The 6,098-nt window shown below is 38.5% G+C and overlaps 1 pseudogene across 1 annotated transcript in view; it reads right to left on the minus strand.

Moving 5' to 3' along the window:
* The window catches only part of LOC147631987 (zeaxanthin 7,8(7',8')-cleavage dioxygenase, chromoplastic pseudogene), a 2,762-nt pseudogene extending 1,410 nt beyond the window's left edge, over positions 1-1,352 (minus strand). Inside the window, exon 1 of the transcript XR_015267395.1 lies at positions 1-1,352. This exon is cut by the window's left edge and continues 1,410 nt beyond it. The product of XR_015267395.1 is annotated as a zeaxanthin 7,8(7',8')-cleavage dioxygenase, chromoplastic pseudogene (transcript).
* Between the last annotated feature and the right edge of the window lie 4,746 nt (positions 1,353-6,098).

Genomic DNA, 6,098 nt, shown 5'->3' on the forward strand with positions numbered 1-6,098 from the left:
GTTTTTGCTAGGAGGCTGCCTGGGCGCCGTGTGTGAAAACTGAAGTCTGCCCAGAGTGACGATGTCTCCTTCATTTGTAACTCCGACAACATACGGCATGTCGTCTTCTGAGAGGGACAACACTTTGCCATTGAAATAGCAAACGCTTGTGTTTGAGAGACCCCAGCCTTCGCTCATGTTGAGGACGCCCAGGATCGCACGCATGAGCACCAGCCCGGCACGTGCGAAGCCCAGGAACCCATAGAAACCCCCGAAGAATTTCAAGAACAAGGGCCTCCCCGCCAGCTCTTCTTGCACGAACCGGCTCGTGCGCACGTACCGCGAGCAGTAGCTTGCCTTGCCCGCCTTCATCCGGACCCCGTGCAGCATGCCATCTCCATCAAACATGTGATAGCCCTCCCTCTCAAACAGGCGAGCTGCGTTAGGCCCGTTTCTTATGTAGATCCCATTCAAATCAGGGGGCAAAACACCCTCCAATTCCACACACCTCTGAGGGGGTGTCTCCCGCACCGGTGCATAGTTTCCCGAGAGCTGAACCTCTGGATCATTGCATGGCTTCAGAGTCCCCGGAGTTAGGAAAGCCCCAATCAAGCTATCAGCTATGTTACACACAGTAGCAACAAAGCTTGCACCAGAGCTAGAAGCTATCAAGTGCTGTAGGTTGAGGTCAGAGGCTGAGATGGCACGCAAAATCTGAGGCACTGAATCACAAGAAAGATAATTGGAAGAATTTACGATCTTATTATCTGAATCTATCTTATAAACCACTTGCCTACGGTTGTGATCCTGGCGCTTCCCTTCAGCCGATGCTCTCCAGGTATGCAGTGGATAAGCGCCATGATCGATTCTGCGTGAATTGGGCTGTGAGCAAAAGCTTTGATGGGATTTTCTACAACAAGAAGTGTGACTTTGAGGCAGAGACGGAGGCTCGCCTGTGCGGGCGTGGAGTTGCATGATTTCTTGGGGAGGGAAAGAAAACTGGGGGATTCTCAAGACAGTGAGAGGAGGGCTATGGCCTAACCGTGGATTCCATCAAGATTGGAGGCGTTAAGACGACGAAATTAGTATGCTTGAGAAGGAGGACAAATCAAGCTCAATAAGAGAGTTGTTGCCACCATCACAATTGCGTCTACCTGCATAGACGTGCATACCCTCTATATTTGTCTCTTATGAAGGGCGTTGTAATGGTTTGTCAAAAAAACATGCCAACAACCACACGCTAACAAAAAATGGGTGGTTGCGCGCCCCCCTTCAAAGTTCGCACAGCCATCACAATATGCACAAGGGGTCAGTTCCAAAGGAAGAAAGAAACTCTCAGCCTATCTAGACACTCTGTAAATATCATAGCAAAGGTGTTATGGTTTGATTGATACATCGAGAAAATATCCTTTTGCCACCGTCCAAGGGAAAGGGAGCTCAACATAAAATCCTTGGTAAGTTAAAAAATGACAATAGAACGTCCTTGGTAGAGACACCTTAGCCTTCTGCATAATGGACGTGTCTAATCGGCACAGAAACAATGACAAGTAAAATGACGAGTGAATCAGTGAAATGTAGATCCCGAGAACGAAGCAAGGAAAAAAATAGTGGCTAAAAATAGCCCATTCGCTTTAGTTAATGGGCTTCTAAAAAATTATCAGGCTATTTTTGCATAATTTCATGAAAGAATTTACCCAGCTTCCACATATAGCCCAATCAAGTACTTAAATAACAAAGGTGGAGCCATGCAAAAGGTCTATAGATGATTGTTTAACATTTCACAGATATATAGAGGCTTTTGGGAAACTTTTGAGTGTATCCACCATGCACAGTACTCCACAACTTATACGTGGGGCTGATGTTCACATCTTTGTGTGAGATTATATTTACCCATGCATTAACACTATCCTCAAGTCATGTGCCTGATGAGTTGGCCATTTACTCAACCCCATGATTGATCTCTGTCGATTAATTTTAAAATTTTAAAAATAGCTTAATGTTCTACACTTTTATATAGGGTACTTCTTAAGTTTCACCATGGGAAAGAAGGCATCCTGACTGTATAGTGGTGATTGTATAGCGGAGATATCACATTTGCATGATTTTATAACACTACATAACCTTTGACACCACAGAGTGAAGTAAAAGAAAGTATCCTTTGGTGGACCACCATTGTTGAATAGGTTTTCCACCTTAGCCATCATAAGAAGCAAAGATTGTGTTAAAGCAAAAGTTTGTCATCATAAAAGGTTTGGCATAACATAGTGCTTTGGAATATCAAAATGTGACACATCTTAAGTTTTTTTCCTCAAGTTTATGAAGAGTACCATAACATGGATTTTTATTTGCTCATTATAATATTTACCACACAAATAAGAAATAGAGTTAGGCCTTAAATAATAGTAACCTTAGGAAAAAAGTTCAGTAGAAAAAGTGTCTCATGAGAAACATTATAGTGTTTAAGCATATTTTGCATGGTTGAGATAGTGTGTATAATTTTAAAGGAAAATCAACCAAGTTGAAGACTTTTTTTTAAGACTTAGTAGGAAAATAGCTTTTTTTTGGTAATGGAACATAATAAACACAAAACCTTAGAGAGAGAGTTCTCTTCTTTACTCGAGTTTTCCATAAAAACAGTGATCGAAAATCAGAACGAAGAAGGACTGAGAGTTTTTTTCAAGTGATCACACTTAGAGTCCATTACATGTTTTATCTAAGAGCAATAGTAGTTAAAGTATTTATTATTACACTAGACTAAGGTTGGTTTTAGCATCAATTTGTTTAAGGTGGGACAGCTTCATTATAGAAAAGACCAAAAATGCCTTGGGAAGGTGAGGACATAATTGCATAGAAATCCAAACCTAGAGGATTCAATAATTATAATAAAATCTTTCCATAGCTATGGCCTCTTAAAGAAAAAAAACAGTCTTTCCAACACATGATTACACTTCAGTGGCTACCCTAGAAAGACACAAAAAGTTTAGTAGGTGAAAAGTTTGCACGAAAATCATAAATGTTTCTAACTATTATAATGTGTGGACACTAATATGGAGTATGTAATGTGTGTAGATATTTATGCATATCCACATGATATCTACATACTATTATTCTTACATATCTACATATTATTATTTATGCATATGTTGTATGAATACATACTACATATACACATATGTAGATAACCATTTGGAAAAAGATGAAAAGTATAAGAACATATTACATATACAAAAATGTATATATGTTGTATGTGTACATACTACATATACACAAATGTAGCCAAACATTTGGAAAACGATGAAAAGTATAAGAACATGAGATCTAAAATGCTAGTGAGATAGGAAGGCGAGTAAAGAGATATTGAAATAGATCATTCATCGATACATCTCATGAACACATGGGTGGTTGCAAGATGAGGTTATCTAGTTTCATGTAGTGGGCGCCCTTGGCTTTAGCATGAAAACAGACATTTTTTCAAGAAGAATAGCCAATCTCTCCTAGTTAGCCAAAGAGTTTCACTTCAAGGTCTTCTAATGAAACATCATATGCAAAGTTGGGCACCTAAAACTATAATCTGATCGAATATCTAATAATTACAAATCCCCTTTTCTTTGGAAACCAAAATTGTATACAGGCCCTGTCGGAGGTTTAGACAGGTACAGTGAATGTGAGTAAATTGCTTAGAACTTTTACATTATTGCTCAAATGATATTTCCACTTTGCATATCACAAATACAAATAACATAGAGCTTAACTTGATTTATCGAGTAATTTTTTATGTGTTTTACTATTTTCTATACTATTTAAAAGGTATTAGAATTGTTAAAAAACATACTATTTTGTCCTCCCACCACATCTACCATTTAAAATGCTCAAATTGTATGGATCTAGTGATGATTAGATTGGGAAAGATTAGTACAATGTGGGTATAATGTGGGTATAAGGTAAAATTACAAATCTAACGGTTAGATTTTTGTAGATTTACTTTGGAAAATTTGTTATGACTGTTAGAGGCCCATTAAATCGATTGTAATTTAATTCTAGAAAATCAAATATTGAATCTTTTAATCTAAAAACTCTAGGGATCAATATTCTTGTTGCTGCCATGAATTTGTTTTAAAAAAAAGCTTTATTTGAGTATGGGAAGGTCCATTTTCAATCCTCCTAAGTGAAAATTTCCATATTGTGTCCACTCTCCCCTTTTCAAGTCTAAAACCAATCCTAGTTAGGTTTGGAAATCTAGGCTTGGTAAACTTCAAAGCCTAGATATCATTCCATGTGTGAGGCTTAGGTAGGCTCAAATCTTATTATATATGCATGCAACTTTATGTCCACATCAGCTTCGAGAGGATCCACATAAGCACCTTGCCACCTCCACCCTCCATGTCAACATGGTCAACCTAGTTGACTCCCCACCTCATCATCCTAGTCAATGTCCCATCTTCTTGCCACATTTGCATGCCACCTCGCACTTGGTGACATGGCATGCCACATCATGGAATTGCCACATCAGCACATGTCAAGAGAATGCCACGTGTCATGCACGCATGTGACACGTGGCATCTCCTTCCCACCTCCCCATTTTTTTCAAAAATATATTTTTGAAAAAGTTAATTTAGTAATTTAGAGAAATAGAATATTAAATTTTAAATAATAAAATATATATAACTTATTAAATAAAAGAATTTAAAATTAATAATTTTAAAGGATTATATTTTGGAATTAGATCAATAATATTATTTTTAAAGTTCATGTTATTCAATTTAAAAAAAATTTAATATTTAATATTTCTTGAAAATATTTTATGTAGAATAAACCTTTGAATAAAATTTTAAAAAATGCATTATAAAAAAAATACAGGTATATAATTATAAAATAAAAGATATATTTAAAGATATATTTATATATCTAATAATGATAATATTTAGACTTGTTAATAAATATTATTAATAATATTAATTTTTAAATGGATAATAGTTTATCTTTAATTATCTTTATGTTTATCTTAATTATCCAATCAATCTTAGATAGGAAATCCAATGAGATTTGAAGTAGATAACCTATTTTTCCTATATAATCACACATCTCTAGTACTATCCCACACTTATCGCTAGTACTATCCCATCATTGAGCCTTCATAACTTTTACTCTCTTAGCTTCCTTGAGAATGGGTTCTCAAAGTCGTAGGAGTCGGAAACGTGATAGAACTAGACTCCCCCCCGTCCACCAAGTTCAAGAGGAGGAGAGAAAAAGGGTAGCTTGTGAGAGACAGAGAGAGCAGAGAGCACGTCAACGAGCAACACCTTCCTTTGGGGCGATGATCCAAGCCTTGCTCCTCCTCTTCCACTTCCTCTCCCTCCGCCCTCTTCCCCCCCACTACCCCTTAGTTTAGATAATCCACATGAAACCGCCCTTCCTGAGTTCCCTTCTCTTCCACAAGAACCCACCTCCCCTCCTTTGGGCGCCATTGTGTGGATATGAAAGAACTATCAAAGTCAGGGCACATCGTCGTGCCCATGCAATCTTCCATTCCTATTTCAAAGACCTCACGCCTTCATCACATGCATGCGTGCTTGATGCTTTGATCGATCTGCCCAACATGGCCAACTGCTGCAGGGTGCTTTCCGACATTGGAGGTCGAAGAGAGAGGAGAGCTGGCATGGCGGTGCTACAAAGTGTTCGTCATTCCCATATAGTAACAAGAAGAGGAACTCTTTGGCTGCTCGCGAGGACGGGCTGTTGTGGCATCCCATAAGTAGCTCCCAAGTGAAGGGTAAGGTGAGTGCCACATCTCGCATCCTTTCCATAGCACCACACGCACTTAGAGTTGGGTCTATTAGACGACAAAGTTTAGATGCCAATGAGGTTGGTGCTTTGTGGGCGAGTAGTGGTTGTGTAGCTAGGCATGATCGCCTACTAGATGAAACCACTAGAGCCTTGATAGAAAGTTTTTGAGAGGAGAATTGTCGTGCCTCGCCAGTTTTCAAAAAAGCTTTGCGTAAGAGAGTGACAAGAGGAGTGTTCATTGCACGGTGCTTGCTTTCTTGAAATTACCCAAACAGAGTTGTATTCTCAGTTTGTGGCATCATATCTAGAGCTTAAAATTGGGCAAAGGTCATTTG

Source organism: Cibotium barometz, chromosome 14 (assembly GCF_041138505.1).
Source record: "Cibotium barometz isolate CiBa-2024 chromosome 14, ASM4113850v1, whole genome shotgun sequence".
Classification (NCBI taxonomy): Eukaryota; Viridiplantae; Streptophyta; class Polypodiopsida; order Cyatheales; family Cibotiaceae; genus Cibotium; species Cibotium barometz.